The sequence below is a fragment of the Lepus europaeus genome, chromosome X, assembly GCF_033115175.1.
Source record: "Lepus europaeus isolate LE1 chromosome X, mLepTim1.pri, whole genome shotgun sequence".
Classification (NCBI taxonomy): domain Eukaryota; kingdom Metazoa; phylum Chordata; class Mammalia; order Lagomorpha; family Leporidae; genus Lepus; species Lepus europaeus.
This window is the reverse complement of record NC_084850.1, coordinates 99,094,521-99,108,607: the sequence shown is the minus strand read 5'-3', so window position 1 is coordinate 99,108,607 and position 14,087 is coordinate 99,094,521. Positions and strand designations below refer to the sequence as shown.

Sequence of the window (14,087 nt, the reverse complement as noted above, 5' to 3'; positions counted from 1 at the left end):
TTTTCTATCACCACTTTATTTTTATGGAATTTATTAACACATTAGATTCTCAGAGCCACAGCAAATATATGATGATCACTACAACACAATTCTAATGTGATATTAATACAAAAAGAACAGATTCAATGCACTTCATAGACTCAATTCTAAAAATATAATACTTCCCTTCCCATCCCCCCTCTCTCTCCTCCTTTTTTAGTTTTTAAGATAACATATTTTTAATTTATATTATAGCAAAGGTTTAATGCTCCACTAAATAAAGGAGTTCAACAAGTAAAAAGTTAAAAGACCCTAGTTCAGCAAGAATATAGGCAAGGGCAATAAACAAAAATCAAATGAAAAGGCATCTATTTCATTCGTGTACAGTAAATTTTAAAATAATCAAAGACCATTAAAATCATAATAGTATCATTCTTAACCATTTAATCTGTCGAATCTTTGACGATGTTTCTTCTCATTCCTGATACTAACAATTTGTTTTCCTTCTCTTTCCTGATAGTAAAAAGTTGAACTCATGGGAACAGAGTAGAATGGCGTTACCAGGGACTGGGGAAGTAAGTTTAGAATATGTTTTTTTTTAAAGATATTTGATTTATTTATTTGACAGGTAGAGTTACAGACAGCGAGAGGGAGAGACCGAAAGAAAGGTTTACCATCCGTTGGTTCACTCCCCAATGGCCGCAACAGCCACAGCTGCGCCAGTCCGAAGCCAGGAGCCAGAAACTTATTCCAGGTCTCCCATGTGGGTGCAGAGGCCCAAGGACTTGAGACATCTTCCATTGATTTCCCAGGCCATAGCAGAGAGCTGGATTGGAAGAGGAGCAGCCAGGACTAGAACTGGTGCCCATATCGGATGCTGGCGCCGCAGGTGGAGGATTATCCTACTGTGTCACAGCGCTGGCCCCCTAGAATATGTTAATCAAAGGGTATAAAATGTCAATTAGATAGGAATAATTAGTTCAAGAGACCTATTGTATAACAGGTGACTATAGTTAATAGCAATGTGTTGTTATTATATTCTTTGTGTGTGTGTATGTGTGTGTGTGTGTGTGTGTGTAGTAAAGAGCACAGTTTGTAGGAAAGTAGAGTGCAGCAATTACCAAAGGGTACCTCATACGCCGAATGATACACAATATGTTTCCTAATATAAATCAACTGGAACGTGATTTCCTCCAGGCAGCTTTCCCATTGGCACCTCCATTTGGTGTAGGGGAAACTCCAGCCATTATCCTGAACACAGCTGTGATCCGCTAAAGATAGAGCCCTCCAGGGGTACATTCTTTTTTTAAAAAAATATTTTATTTATTTGAAAGGCAGAATTAGAGGGAGAGATAGAGAAAGAGAGGTCTTCCATCCACTGGTTCACTCTCCAAATGGCTGCAGTGGCCGGGGCCAGGAGCTTCATTTGGGTCTCCCACGTGGGTACAGGAGCCATAGTACTTGGGCCATCTTCCACTGCTTTCCCAAGCACATTAGCAGTGAGCTGGATCAGAAGTGGAACAGCTGAGACTTGAACTGGTGCCCATATGGGATGCCAGCATTGCAGGCAGAGGCTTAATCCGCTAAGCTACAATGCTGGCCCCTATTGTTTTCCATAAAGAACATGCTCTTTAGATTTTTTGAAGTCTTTATCTGTTACTTTCATTCTGTGATCTCTCAAGGGCATCAGACCAGCTTCTGTACATACTGCCTTGACGTCAGCACTAGATAGGTCGTCTTTAGCCTTGATCACGTTGTCCAGGGTTACCTCACTGGCCAGCATCATCCTGCTCATGTGTGAATCTGAAAGATGTGCTTCCTAGTCTTTTCATCAGGCAAGGGGAGCCTCATCTTCCTGTTGATGTGGCCTGGTCTCCTAAATGCTGGATCCAAAGTTGCTATTCAGTTTGTGGTGATAACAACTTTCACATCTCCTCTTGAATTCAATCCAATCCAGCTGGTTCAAAAGTTCCAGCATTATTCGCTGAATTTCTCTCTCACTGCCAGAATTTGAGTCATATCTTTTTGTGCCAATAGAGTCAAATTCATCAATAAGCACCATGGATGGTGCATGTTCTTCAGCAACAAGAAACGCTTCCCATACAAGCTTGGGCCCATCGCCTAGGTAATGAATTCTTCCTGCGTGAGAAGATAGTCTTTAATTCTCTCTAATGTCAATAATTTTAGCTAGCACTGAGTGTGGGTGTCACCAGCAGTGGTTTGCTGGCAGCATCTGGTTCCTTTGTTTTCTCCTTCTTTTTCCCCACTCTGGTTGGTACAGGAGGTCCATTCCTTTTTCTTGTCCTTGTCATCCTTCTCGCCACCTCCAGGACCGTGATCACGACTCTGACTTTGGCCCATCTTGATTTGACCTCTTTCAATATATTGTATTCTTGAAAATTGTTATGAGAATAGATTTAAATGTTCATCTCACAAAAAGTATAGGTGATAATGTATAGGTAAATTCATTCAGTTTAGCCATTTTACAACATATGCTTCTTTCAAAATATCATATTGCATACAATAAATATATACATTTTTGTTTATGAATTAATAATAAATAGGGGCCGACATTGTGGCATAGTAGGTAAAACCACCACCTGCGAAGCCAGCGTCCCATATGGACACAAGCTTCATGTCCCAGCTGCTCCACTTCTGATCCAGCTCCCTGCTAATGCACCTGGGAAAGTAGCAGAAGACGGCCCAATTGCTTGTGCCCCTGTTACCCATTTGGGAGACCTGGAAGAATCTCCTGGCACCTGGCTTCAGCCTGGCCCACCCCAGCCATTGCAGCCATCTAGAGTGTGAACCAGCAGGTGGAAGATCTCTCTCTCTCTCTCTCTCTCTCTCTCTCTCTCTCTCTCTCTCTCTCTCTCCCTCCCTCCCTCCCTCCTTCTCTCTGTAACTCTGACTTTTAAATAAATAGATAAACAAAATAAATAAATAAATAGATAAAACAAAAACAGAAGGAACAGGCCATCAAGGAGAGAGGCGCCTTTTTCTGAAGGGAGGAAGGAACCTCCACTGTGACACAGCCTTGACTAAACAAGTTCAGAGTCGGTGAACTCAAGGGGCTTCCATAGCCTAGACAGCTCATAGCAAGAGTCTCGGGTGATTGCTGATGTCATAAATAAGAGTGCCAATTGTTAAATCAACAATGGGAGTCACTGGGTACATGCTCCCCACGTAGGATCTCTGTCTTCAATGTGTTTTACTATGAAACGTAAAATCACTACTAGTCGAACAGTACCCTATACCTTGTGCGGTTGTGTGAGTGCAGCCTGTTGAAATCCTTGCTTAGTATATACTAAGTTGATCTTCAGTATATGAAGGCAATTGAAAATGAAACTCGATAAAGGGCGGGATGGGAGAGGGAGAGGGAGAGGGGAGAGCCACGGGAGGGAGGTTGGGGGGGGGGAGCCACAACAATACAAAAGTTGCACTTTGTAAATTCACATTTATGAAATAAAAAAAAGAAAGTGTAATGGTAGTTTCCTGGGGCTGGGGGGAGGGTGAAAATCAGGAGCTATTATCTAATGAGTACATCATTTCATTTGGGGGAAGATGAGAATGTTGTGGAGTTAGATGGTGACCATGATTGCACAACTGTGTGAATGTACATATTGCCAGATATTTATACTTGAAAATGGCTAAAATGGTAAATTTAGTTTATTCATTTTAACACAATAAGAAAATTATGCAAGTGTCAGACTTTCCCATACCAACTATCAACATCAAATAAAATATGTGAGATTCTGAGGTAGGGCAAGACCTTCAAGTATAAAAGGTGTATGTATTTCTGAAGTATGCAATAATATCTAAAAGACTTTCTACAAAACCTAGTGGATTTTTATTTATTTAAAAGGCAGAGTTGCAGAGAGGCAGGGGCAGAGAGAGAGAGAGGCCTTCCATCTGCTGGTTTGCTCACCAAATGGCGACAACAGGTGGAGCTGGGCCAATCCAAAGCCAGGAGCCAGGAGCTTCTTTCAGGTCTCCCACGCGGGTGAAGGGGTCCAAGGACTTGGGCCATCTTCTACTGCTTTCCCAGGCCATAGCAGAGAGCTAGATTGGAAATTGAGCAGCCGGACTTGAACCAGCACCCATATGGATGCCAGCACCACAGGCGGTGGCTTTACCTACTACGCCGCAGTGCTGGTCCCAAAAAACTAGTGGATTATTAAATACAATTAATAGGTAAATAAAATTAACTTTGAAATGATCAAATCTGGTGAGCAGCTTTGAATCCTTTACAATCTATGGATAGGAGCAAAGGGCTATGAAAATTACGGTCTCAGTGTTTTGATATACTCCAAAATTCCTACATTGAAGACCTAACCACCAATGTGATGGTGTTGCTAAGCAACAGGTTGACTCCACCACACTCCTAACATTAAAAATAAAAAATAAAAGAACTGAATCTTTTTTTTTTTCTTTTTGAGATAGAGAGAGAAACTTTATTTACAAGGCAACAAAGTAAGGAGATTGGGGGAGGTTACCCAAATCGACCTTCCTGTTCAAAAAGGATTTGAGAATTTATAAAGTTAGGGTAAATGGAGCATACATAGACAAAACTGAGTAATGGTACAGTATAGATGAAGGAGAAAGGGGTGTGGAACATCCCCTGAGCATGTGACAAGTATCCTTTGTTCAAATCTGGCTACCACAATGTCATTTAGCATGATAATGACTCATAAGGTAGCTCTCTGGTAAACTTGAGTCAGTCTGCTCAGATTCCAGTTTTATCTTGGCTGTAGCTTGTTTCCTTGGCTTTATCAGAGACCCTCCTAAAGACAGTTCACAAGAAGTTTGGCAAAAACAATGGGTTTTTGATAGCAAGTTACTATGCACCAGGCTGGCAAATGACTAATATAGGGTGCTGGTATGCTAGGCGACTCAGGGAAGCTTGCTATAGAGTAAGGGGCAGGGAATCCTTTCTTGCCCATGGCGTTGATAGTATTAGGCGGTTAGACATTTGGGAGATAATTTGGCAGTGAGGTCAGAGCCCTAATGAATGGGATTGGTGCCCTCATAAAAATATCCCAAGAGAGCTGCCTTGCCCTTCCTCAGTTTATGGTGTTATGTTATAGCTGACCAAATGGACTAAGACCAAAGCTGGTACCAAGACGTGCAGGTGCTGCTCTAAGAAATACCCAAAGGGTAAAATTGGCTTTGAAATTGCATAATGAACAGAATCTGAAAAAAACATGTTGAGATTGATACTAGAGAAAGTTTATGTTGCCATGCATGGATCTCAAAGGATGACTCTGGTGAGGCCTCATCAAAACAGGAATGCTGTAGCGAAAGCCTCAGTTTTCTTAGAGAGTACCTCTGTGGTCACAAGCAGAATATTGGTGGAAATGTGGATGGTAAAGGCTGTTTGGAAACTGGGGGAAAGGCAGTCCTTGTTATAAAGAACATGGCTGGATTCTGTTTCTATCCTGGTGTTTGGTGGAAAATAGATCTTGTAAGCAATGAAATAAAATACTATGCTAGAAAAAATTTCTAAACCAGATGTTGATGATGGAGCATATCTCCGCAAGAATACTTGATTTGTAAAATTTGAAAAGACAAAAAAGATTTAAAGATGGAATTTTTCATCAAAATGCAAATAGAACTTAAGGATTTGGAAAATTCTGGGCCCATTTTATGAGAAAGCATATTGGGGAGAGAGCAGCAAGGGTGTGGTCAAGCGACTGGTAAGGAGAGTAGTATGAAACAGCCAGGTGTTATTCATCAAGATAACACAAAAACAACCACACAAGCATTTCATATATCACCCAGTGATGCCCAGAGTGCAACGGCAGGTAGAGTATTTCAAAAGAAGAACAGGGCACGCGTAGAGCCCCGGTGCTTGTTGCTCAGCACTGCTTCAAGGTTCTCCTCTCTGAATTCTGGCTCAGAGTCCATTGACCATCCCAAGTATTCCCTCTGTGGGTCCAGGTGTGCATGGGCTATAATGGTCACCTCTCCAGAGAGTACCAACAGTAAACCCTAGTGGCACCCACATGTTACCATCTCCACTGGTATACAGAGTACAAAAGGGTGGGATGGTGGCTACTTCTACCTACATTTTGATGGATGGAACCACATGAAAGCACTTGGTTGGACGTGCAACGCAGATAAAGGGCTGCCCTGAAGCCAGGGCCACTACAGAGAGTACCCATTAGAACAATGCTTTAGAGGACTTGAGAGACTGGGGACACCACTGCGATCCCAGACCAGTAAAAGCACCAGAATGTGCTTCCAGCCTGGGAGAGCTGCAGGCACTTGATTCTAACCCTTAAGGGCTGCCTTTGAGTTGCACCCAGCAAAGCCGTGGGGGCAGGGCTGCTCTGAACCTTGGAGGCCAAACCAATGCTGGGAAATCTACAGAGGTGGGAGATCCTACCCAATAAGCCTGGAGGACAGACCCTCAAGTCAAAGATTATTCTTGAGCATTAAGATGTTAGACTTTTTGGGACCTGTTCTTTCTTTCTTCTTTCCTATTTCTCCCTTTTTCAGTGGGAGTATCTATCCTTTGCCTGTCCCATCATTGTGCTTTGGGCGCATATAACTTGCGTGATTTCACAGGCTCATCAGTGGAGAGCAACTTGTCCCAGGATAAAACATACCTTGAATCTGGCTCATGTCTGATTTATATGACATTTAGGTGATATTTTGGGCTTTTTGAATTGATGCTTGAATTAAGACTTTGGTGGTTATTTGGATGTAATGAAAGTATTTTACATGTGAGAAGGACATGAATTTTAGGGGTCCAAGGGAGGAGTGCTATGGCTATGGTCTACATGTTTTGTCTGCCTACGATGCATATGTTGAAAACCTAATCACCAGTGGGAGGTGATTAGCCATCAGAAGGCTGCTTTACTCCTTACACTATGTGTGGACACAGTGAGAAGGCTGTGACTGCGAACCAGGGGAGGGCCCTTACCAACAATTTAATCTGGCAGAAACTAGACTTTCTAGCCTCCAGAGCTCTAAGACAAAAGTTTCTTTTGTTATTAATCTACTCAGTTTATGATATTTTGTTATAACACCCTGAATAGACTAAGACAATTACTAAAATATATGCAAGTGTTTTGTGCTTTGATAAAAGAAATGAGAATAATATACCAACAAAATCATAACTTGGCAGGAAGAAGAAAGCATTAAACATGTAACATTTTTGACATTTTATTTGTGTATTTAGAGTTTATACATATACCATAACTCAAGCCCTTAACATTTATTTCTTTTAAAGATTTATTTATTTATTTGAAAGAGTTACACAGAGAGAAGGAGAGGCAGAGAGAAGTCCTCCATCAGTTGGTTCACTCCCCAAATGGCCACAACAGCCAGAGCTGCGCCTATCTGAAGCTGAGAGCCAGGAGCTTCTTCCGGGTCTCCCACATGGGTGCAGGGGTCCAAGCACTTGGGCCATCTTCCACTGCTTTCCCAGGCCATAGCAGAGAGCTGGATCAGAAGTGGAGCAGCTGAAACTCAAACCGGTGCCCATATGGGATGCTGGCACTGAAGGTGGCGGCTTTATCTGCTATGCCACAGTGCCGGCCCCAGCCATTAATATTTAAAACAGCTCCAAGACACTTGTTTTTTTCTGTGTCCCAAGCATGTCCTGAGATAGAATAAGAGCATGTGTTCCCACTTACAAGGTGACTGAGGACCAGAAATCCAGTCAGGCTGAGTGGCATTGACAGACATGGAGAGCACTGAGGAGATGCCACAGGAGAAAATCTTCAAGTCTACCTGAAAATCTTTATTTTAAAATTTAAAAGAAATCACATACTCATTCTAACAGCTTTAGCGGGCTTGGCCACCCAATAAGGTACATGTACACTCAGGTACTTGCAAGACTCCTGTGCACCCATGTAGCTGATTAAGTCAGGGCAAGTGGTCACCTGCCCACAAGCAAACGCCAAATTTGTCTCCCACAGGGAGATAACTATCTTTCAGAAGGAGTATATGAATATCGTCAAAAGTTGAAATGTATCTTTAAAACACTGGGATCCACATTTTGGTGTAGCTGATGCTTGCAACATTGGCATCCCTTATAGGTGCTGGTTCAAGTCCTGGTATTCTGCTTCTGATACAGCTCTCTCTTAATATGCATGAGAAGGCAGCAGAAGATGGCCCAAGTGCTTGAGCCACTGTCACCCACCTAAGAAACTTGGTGAAGTTCTGGGCTTCTGGCTTCTGCCTGGTTCAGCCTTGGCCATTGCAGCCATTTGGGGAGTGAAACATTGGATGGAAGATCTCTCTCTCTCTGTCTCTCTCTCTCTCTCTCTCTCTCTCTCTCTCCTCACTCCTTCACTATCTATCTCTCTGTGTCACTTTGACTTTCAAATAAATAATTTTTTAAAGATTTATTTATTTACTTATTGGAAAGTCAGAGTGATAGAGAGACAGAGAGAGATAGTACATATTTACTTTTTTTTTTCTGACAGGCAGAGTGGACAGTGAGAGAGAGAGACAGAGAGAAAGGTCTTCCTTTTACCGTTTGTTCACCCTCCAATGGCTGCCGTGGCAGGCGCGATGCCAGGAGCCAGGTGTTTCTCCTGATCTCCCACGTGGGTGCAGGGCCCAAGGACTTGGGCCATCCTCCACTGCCCTCCCAGGCCACAGCAGAGAGCTGGCCTGGAAGAGGAGCAACTGGGACAGAATCCGGCACCCCAACCGGGACTAGAACCTGGTGTGCCGGTGCCGCAGGCGGAGGATTAGCCTATTGAGCCACGGCGCCGGCCGTACATATTTACTTTTAAAAAGTTACTCATTTTCTACTCTGTCCTTTTTAATCTTTTGTAAGTATAATTCTGTCTCACTAATGATTAGAAATGATCTTTTTTTATATAGAAATGATCTTTTGATCCCAATATCTCTTCAAAAAGTAGCCTTTCCCTTTACCTAATTTGTGACCTGGCTAAGGCAAGGGGAGTTCCAGAAAAAGACCTGTGAATTTCAGATGAAAATCCTGATTTCAAGCAAGTATTATGACTAATTTTTTTTTGTTCTTAAACTGACACCCAAAGAAGCTTCTTATAGGAAACAAAACATGTATCCCAAATCTTTTAAAGACATTGGTCAGGTGTTCTTACAGCCTGAGAAGTCTCACTTAATTGGAATGTCAGACGAAATAGATATCTATATATTGAATTTGTACTTAAAACTCTTTGTAAATTTCTATACGGAGATGATTTCACCTAAAAATTCAACCAAATCTTTGAAGAAATGAATTTTCTAGGTAGTCAAGTCAAGAAAATAAAAGTAGAGTGAACACTCTCAACCTCATTTTAACCTGATGCCAAACTAAGACACACACATTACAAGTAAGAAAACCGTGAGTCATTTTTGTCATGAATATAGATGCAGATTTCCTAAAAAAATATTAGCAAATAGAATCTGTCAATCAATAGAAATAATAATGCACTAAAACTAACTGGGCTGTATTCCAAATATGCAAGGTAGGTTCAGTATTAGAAACCCAAGCAAGGGGGCTGGCATTGTAACACAGCAGGTTAAGCCACGACCTGTGATGCTGGCATCCCATGTGGGTGCCAGTTCAAGTCCTGCTGCTCCATTTCCAATCCAGCTCCCTGCTAATATGCCTGGGAAAGCAGCAGAGGGTGGTTTGAGTGTTTCAGCCCAGGCCACGCTTTGGGAAACCTGGATGGAGTTCCAGACTCCTGGCTTCAGCCTGGTCCAGCCTGCAGCCATTTAGGGAGTGAACCACTGGATGGAAGATTCTCTCTCTCTCTCTCTCTCTCTCAACTCTTCCTTTCAAATAAATAAATGAATCTTTAAAAAAAGAAAAGGAATAAAGAAATCTAGTCAAGATAATCCATCATAATAACAGGATAAAAAATTGCATGATCAGTTAATGGAGACAAACATTATGACAAAATCCAACACGTATTCATCATGAAAAATGCCAGCAAACAATAAATAGAACCTCAACCTGTTGAACAGAATTTACAAATACGAAAAACTATAGTTAACCCCATAGTTAATAAAGAACCACTGAATACTTTTCTTCCAAAAAGGATGACAAGGAAATTATATCCTCACTTACCATTCCTATTCAAAATAGTACTGGAAGTCCTACACAGAGTGATAAAGCAAGAAAGGGAAATGAAAGACATACAGAATGGAAAAGAAAACAATAAAATTGTCCATAGTGGAAGATGAGAAATTATTTACTGAAAAATATAGTAGACACTTTTTTAAAAATAAAATACACTATAACTAATAAATGAATTTAGTAACATCATAGGGTACAAAATCAGTAAAGTGTGATGTCAATAAAAGGAGGCCTCCTCTCCTTTGGGAAATGAATATAAGAAAGTCAAAACTTTACAAAAATTGTAATTTTTCCAAAATAAATAGGGAGAAATATAACAAACCTGTGTCTGAATCTGTATGCTTACAATTAATACATTCTTATGAAATAAATAAAAGAAAAAACAAGTTGGAAGAGATACCATGTTGAAACATTGGGAGATTTGATCCGAATTTTTATGTAATTCTTATAAAAAATCAGCAGTTGATTCCAAAATGTGGAAAGGTAAAGTAACTAGAATATAAAAATAGTTTTGAAGAGGAAGAAAAAAGAGGAATCGTAATACTTTTTAAAAGACTCTCCATATATCTACAATCAAGACACTGCGGTACAGGATAAAGGACATGGAATAAAATAAAGAATATAGAAAGAAACCCCCCAAAATTATGCCTATGTATTATTGAAAAAGTCGTTAAAGTCATTTAATGGAGAATAAATAGTCTCTTCACCAAATGGTCTTCAAACAATTGCATTTCCATAGGCAAAAAAGGAGAAAAGAATCTTGACCTTAATTTCACATTATATTAAAAATTAAATGGAGAAAGTATTTAAATGTAAAATGAAAGATTATGGAACTTTTGGAGTTAAGCATAGTGGAGCATATTCACGACTTGGGTTATGATGCCACACATGGCGCCAAAAAGATCCACAACAGAAAACAAATATTTAGATTTCATAAGAATAAAAAATGCTCACAAAAAAACCTTTATTAAAATGAGGAAAATACAAGCTTCCAACCAGGAGACAATATTTGCAGAGTACGTATCTGCTGAGGGACTCATATTTAGAATATACAAGTAGGGACCAGTGCTGTGGCACAGCGGGTTAACGCCCTAGCTTGAAGTGCCAGCATCTTGTATGGGCACCGTTTCTAGTCCCGGCTGTTCCTCTTATGATACAGCTCTCTGCTATGGCCTGGGAAAGCAGTAGAAGATGACCCAAGTTCTTGGGCCCCTGCACCTGCATGGGAGACCTGGAAGAAGCTCCTGGCTCCTGGCTTCGGATTGGCACAGCTCCGGCCATTGTGGCCAACTGGAGAGTGAACAAGCAGATATAAGACACCTCTCTCTCTCTCTCTGCCTCTCTTCTCTCTGTGTAACTCTGACTTTCAAATAAAAAATAAATAAATCTTTAAAAAATAGAATATACAAGTAACAAAACAACTGTGAATAAACATTTTATCAAAGAGGATTCACAGATGGAGGCAACAGAAGCACAAAAATAGGTTTAACATCATCAGACACTAAGGAAAAATAAACAAAAGCCACACTAAGACACCACTGTACACAACAGAATGACTAGAATTTATATATAAATTTCTCGCTCTGTCTCTCTGTCTCTCTCTGTCTCTCTCGCTCACTTGCACGCGCGCACGCACACACACACACATAGTACTAAGTGCTCTTGAGGATAATGAACAACTGAATCTCACATATTTCCATTGGAAACGCAAAGTGGTATAACCACTCTGCAGATTACTTACAAGGCTTGGCAGGTTCTTTTACAGTTAAACATAAACTTACCATACAGTCTAGCAATCATAATACTAAGTATTTATCCAAGGGAAACAAAGCTATATATCTACAGAAAAACCAGTATATGAATGTTCATATCAATTTTACTTTTTAAAATAAACCCATCTTTGGGGCCGGTGCTGTGGCGTAGTGGGTAGAGCCGCCGCCTGTGGTGCCGGCATTCCATGTGGGCACCTGTTTGAGACCTGGTTGCTCCACTTCTGATCCAGCTCTCTGCTGTGGCCTGGGAAAGCAGAAGACGGCCCAAGTCCTTGGGCCCCTGCACACATGTGGGAGACCCAGAAGAAGCTTCTGGCTCCTGGCTTCTGAGTAGCGAAGCTCTGGGCGTTGTGGCCATTGGGGAGTGAACCAACAGATGGAAAACCTTTGCAGAGAGACAGAGAAATACAGACACACAGAAGGAAGGAGCTCCCATCAACTGGTTCACTCTCCAAATGCCCACAATAGCAGGAGTTTGGCTTAGGCCAAAGCCAAAAGCCAGGAACTAAATGAAGGCCTCTTCTATGGGTGGTAGGAACCCAGTCATCTGAGCCACCAGCATTGCCTCTCAGGGTCTACATTAGCAGGAAGTTGGAATTAGGAGCCAGATCTGGAGATTGAGCACAGGTACTTTGTTAGGGGTTTGGGGTTTCCTGACCAGCATCTTAGCTGTTGGACCAATTTTATTTTTATTAACCCTAAACTGGAAAAAAAAAATCCAGATGTGCTTCAGTGAGTGAAGAGATAAACTTTGGTATACATACAATAAAATACTTATTAATGGAAAAGAATGAACAATTATACAACTATCTTGACTGGACTTCAGAGGTGTTAAGCGAAGTGACTAAAGCCAGTTTTATAAGGTTGCATGCTATATGACTTCATTTATATAATATTCTCCAAAAACCAAAATTATAAGTATATATAAATATAGTTATATATTATATGTGTATATAAATAAATATAATGATAAAAATATGGTACTTTTTAAAAAAAAATTGGGGAACCGGCGCTGTGGCAAAGCAGGTAAAGCTGCCACCTACAGTACCAGCATCCTATATGGGCTCCAGTCTGAGTCCCAACTGCTCCACTTCAGATCCAGCTCTCTGCTATGGCCTGAGCAGCAATAGAGGATGGCCCAGGTCCTTAGGCCCCTGCACCCCTGTGGGAGACCTGGAGGAATGGCTCCTGGCTTCGGATCAGCCCAGTTCCAGCTGTTGCAGCCATTTGGGGAGTGAACCAGTGGATGGAAGACATCTCTCTATGCCTCAGCCTTTCTATAACTCTGCCTTTCAAATAAATAAAAACATCTTTAAAAATGTATTATGAATATGGAAAATGTTATCATTGGGGAGACCTGAATTAAAGTACCTGCGAATTCTTTAATACTTTTTTCAGTAGCTTATTGAGATACAATTTACATACTATAAAATTACCTACTCAAGATATATAATTTAAAGGTTTTTAGTGTGCTGACAGGGTTGTGCAATCATCACCATAATCTAATTTTAGAATGTTTTATACCCATCAAAAAGGAAACTCATGCCTATTGACAGTCACGCATTTCTTCACTCCAGACCCAGGGACCATTTAATCTACATTCTGTTTCTATAGAATTGAGTGTTATTGACATTCATATAAATTGAATAATACAATTATGTGATCTTTGATGATTGGCTTCACTTTATAGGTGAAAAGTTCATCCTTGTTGTGTTAATTATCAATAATCAATCTCTTTTATTAATGAATAGTAACTTATTGTAAGGATGTGCCACATTTTGCTTATCCATGCACCAATGATGAGCATTTCCTATGAATAATGCTTCTTTGAATACTTATGTACTTTATGTGTACTGTGTTTTCATTTCTCTTGGATAGATACCCAGAAAGTAGAATTGCTGAGTCATATGAGGTTACTTTTAAAAGTTCATGGAAAGTGCGATTAAAAGATAAGTTTATTTTGGTGTAAAATTTTGAAATGCATGCATAGGTTTTTTCAAAATATGCATTGTCCATGAGCTTTTTTAAAAGATATATTTACTGACTTGAGAGGCAGAGTTACAGACAGAGGGAGAGACAGAGAGAGAGGTCTTCCATCCGCTGGTTCACTCCATAAATGGCCACACTGGCTGGAGCTGGGTGGATCTGAAGCCAGGAGCTAGGAGCTTTCTCTGGGTCTCATACGCGGGTGCAAGGTCCCGAGCACCTGGACCATCTTCTACTGCTTTCCCAGGCCATAGCAGAGAGCTGGATTGGAAGAGGGGCAG

The 14,087-nt window shown here is 40.9% G+C and overlaps 1 pseudogene; it reads right to left on the bottom strand.

Moving 5' to 3' along the window:
* Positions 1-1,582: 1,582 nt before the first annotated feature.
* Positions 1,583-2,340, bottom strand: LOC133752795 (26S proteasome regulatory subunit 4-like; annotated as a pseudogene).
* Between the last annotated feature and the right edge of the window lie 11,747 nt (positions 2,341-14,087).